Genomic DNA, 3,383 nt, shown 5'->3' on the forward strand with positions numbered 1-3,383 from the left:
TAGCCCTTCCTGCCCTCCTCCCCAAAGCCCCAGACTCATGACAAATCCCCTTGGAAAAAGAGAGTCTTACACTGAACTCTGGCAGTTTTACCCTTTCAGTGGGATTCTTTAATCAATTCATCCCATGGGCAATTTGAATGATTTCCCCCAAATTGACAGACAGCTTAATCAAGAAGCAAATCTGACCTGCTTAAAAATCCTTCTGTGGCTCCCCTCAGTTTACAGTCTAGGCTCTCCGTGGGGATCCTGGGCCCTCTCTCCCTCACTTGGCCCTGACCGCCCCTCCAGCCTCTCCTCTTGCCCCTCCCCCTTGCTGGCACTTTCCTTTCTAATAATCGCAGCCCGCATGCTGTTCCCCACACCTGTCAAGTGGTTTCCCGCCTCACCCTTTTGCTCCTGTCATTCCTTCTCCACAGACCGCCCTTCCCACCTTTCTTTGGTTTGGCTTACTCCTGCTCAGCTTAAAGGCTGTCCTCCCGGGAGAACTTGCCCTGATCCTATCAGCTACAGGTTGAGACAGGGGCGACCTCTGTGCTCCCAAGCACCCTCGCTTGCCTCACACGTGGTACTCTCAACCCAGGATGTCTGTCTTCCCCATTGGACTGAGTCCCTTCACAGAAGGGACCTCGCTTCATTTCTCCTGTGACTCACCACGTCTAACTCAGAGCCTGGCACCTTAGTAGGGACTCTTGAATGTCTGTTGCTCTGACGTGAAACTGACCCAGTGACTCAGGGGAGCTTCTTGAGCAGACTTCACTTTGCAGCCTTTCCCACCACATCTCCCAGCAATTCGTTTCCATAACGCCACACATCATGTTTCCCCCACTAAAGCCCGAAGACACTGAGAGCACAAAAGAGCCCCTTTCCCAGGTTTCTCTGAGAACAGGAGCTTTTGAAGATCTCTTTGAAAATCTCTATAAGCGGAGCATGGCTTTAAGCGGAGCATCAGACCATTTCAGACTGATCTCCAGCCACATCAGAGCTGAACCCGAGGGTGGCTGTTGCAAGGAGGACTGTGAAGGGAAAATTGGGCCCTGGAGGATGGGTGCAGAGACACGCCGTTGAAAACCCCTAGTTAAAGCCAAGTCACGCAGTGCCCATGGTGCCGCTCAGGAAGCCGGGTGAAGGGAAATGTAGCTGGAAATCACCGACCCGTAGAATTCACCGCAACCTTGAGAGGTCAGAGAGTCTGGCCACCCTCCTCCGACCCCCTACCCTCTCCCTCCAGGCAGTGCCACGCTGAGCAGGGGCCCACATCTGGGATTTAATAGCTTCCAGGAAGGTGGCCTATCCCACCCTCTTCCCCCAGTGACCAAAAACCCTCCCTTCTCCCCTGGACCTCGCTCCGCTTGGTTTCACCGTCCAAAGCTGCACCGACTCAACAGGCACTTGGGTTAACCAGGGTCCTATTTTGAAATGCAAAGAGGCCACCAGGGGCGACACCTACTTCATCCCCAACACCTGGACAGAGCCTGGGGCGGGTGGGTGGGTGGGGGCTTGGATTTTTATGTTCGAGGTCACATTGGAGCTGTGGTCCTGGAGAGGGGGGTCAGCCCACACAGAGTTGGGGGTGGAACACAAGGGCGTGAAGGGCCTTGGGGGGCGGTGGAGGAGGGGGCGCCTGGGAGGGAGGAGGGAAGGGGGAGTTTTTGCCTATGTGGCAACCTTGCCTAGGGCAAATGCTGACACAGACCATTCCAGACAGATGAAATCGCTCCTATTTTTAAAGTCGTCCAGACAAGGAGCTGCCACGGGATTTTATTATGAGAAAAAAAAAGAAGAAGAAGAATTTCTAAAGAGAGATACGACAGCAATACTTTTTCCGACACGAAGGAAACATTTCAGTCATGAGGACCAAATTCCGTCACAGACTCCAGTTTCTTTGCAAACAACTTAAGAAACTCGAGATTTTCCTTTCTCCTCCTCATTTTTGGATTCTTTTTTTTCCATCGAAGTATTTAATCCTCCCCATCAAGGCTGCCACATTCCATGTGTTTGTATATTTAAAGGTTTCTGCTGTCACAAAGAATATATAGCCGTCTTGTAAGGATGCCAGTCAAGGCTTCCTTTTTTGCTCCCTTCCATAAGATTCCCATACCATGTTTATAAGAATAATCTCCTGATTCTTCTGTCCCTGCACATGTTGCCAACTGGCTCTAAAAGCCTTTGGCAATAATGCATTTGGAGGTCAGGTGCTCACAAGGCTCTCCACCCCCACCTCAGGAGAGGCATTTCCCTTCAGCGCTCCATAATGTACTTCGAAATTGGCCAGCCTTGTGGAACGTGTTGCATAATAGGCAAGCTCTTGGTTCTGTCTCAGCGTGCAGACTTTAATGTTGTTTAACCATTACAATCCAATTCTGTGATTTTTAAGTTGCGATTATTTTTCTCATAATAACTCTTTACACGCAACTTTTCAAGACTTTTTTTTTTCCTTTCTGGACTTCTGATTCTCTTTTCCATTGCAAGTTTTTGTTTAAGCTGACACTGTCAACATTCTAACCCAGTTCTTTCGTGGATCTGAAGTCTTTATTACCAGTCCTCCCACTCAAGGAATTGGAACTACAATCCTGAATCTTGTTTAACCTTCTCCCCTGACTGCAATAGAACAACGTTTGCCTTAAACACACACACACACACACACACACACACACACGACACAGAACATACAAAATATGTATTGATTGTGTTATTGGTAAAGCTTCTAGTCAACAGTAGACGAATAGCAGTTACGTGTTGGAGGAGTCAAAAGTTATGCATGGATTTTCAACCGCGTAAGGGGTCAGCACCCCTAACTCTTGTGTTGTTCAAGTATCATATCTAAATCTATAGATATGATACTTATATATAATTATTATATTATATATATATTATATATATAAAATTAAGAACTTTTTAGAACTTCTATCTATAATCTCCAATTTACAAACTGTGTTTTACTCATGACACTGATTTCTGGGGGCTCCAAACTCGTCTTCTCATGGGAACAACAAATATTCAAGGTGGTTTCCCGTACAAAATAATCTACCACAGCTTTTCGGCAGCTAGAGCTGTCATATAACAATTTGTTAACTCAAACCCCAATTGTAATCCTGCTCTTCCCACTTACTAACTGGATGAATTGGGGAAAATCTTTTAGCTTACAGATTGACCTGCCTTTTCCAGGTACCTGAAGACAGAGGCCATGTGTTTGAATACCCGGCAGTACGTACAATGCCGGGTAAAGAGTGGACATTCAATAAATATTTGCTGAATAAATGGACAGAGCCAAACGATTAACTTGATTCCTGTGCATTCGTAAGACAGCTCTCTCAGGAGGAAGAACAAATTAGTCACTATGTGACCTAGGGCAAATTACTGACTCTTTCTGAGCCTCAGTTTAC

The sequence above is a fragment of the Meles meles genome, chromosome X (genome assembly GCF_922984935.1).
Source record: "Meles meles chromosome X, mMelMel3.1 paternal haplotype, whole genome shotgun sequence".
Lineage (NCBI taxonomy): Eukaryota > Metazoa > Chordata > Mammalia > Carnivora > Mustelidae > Meles > Meles meles.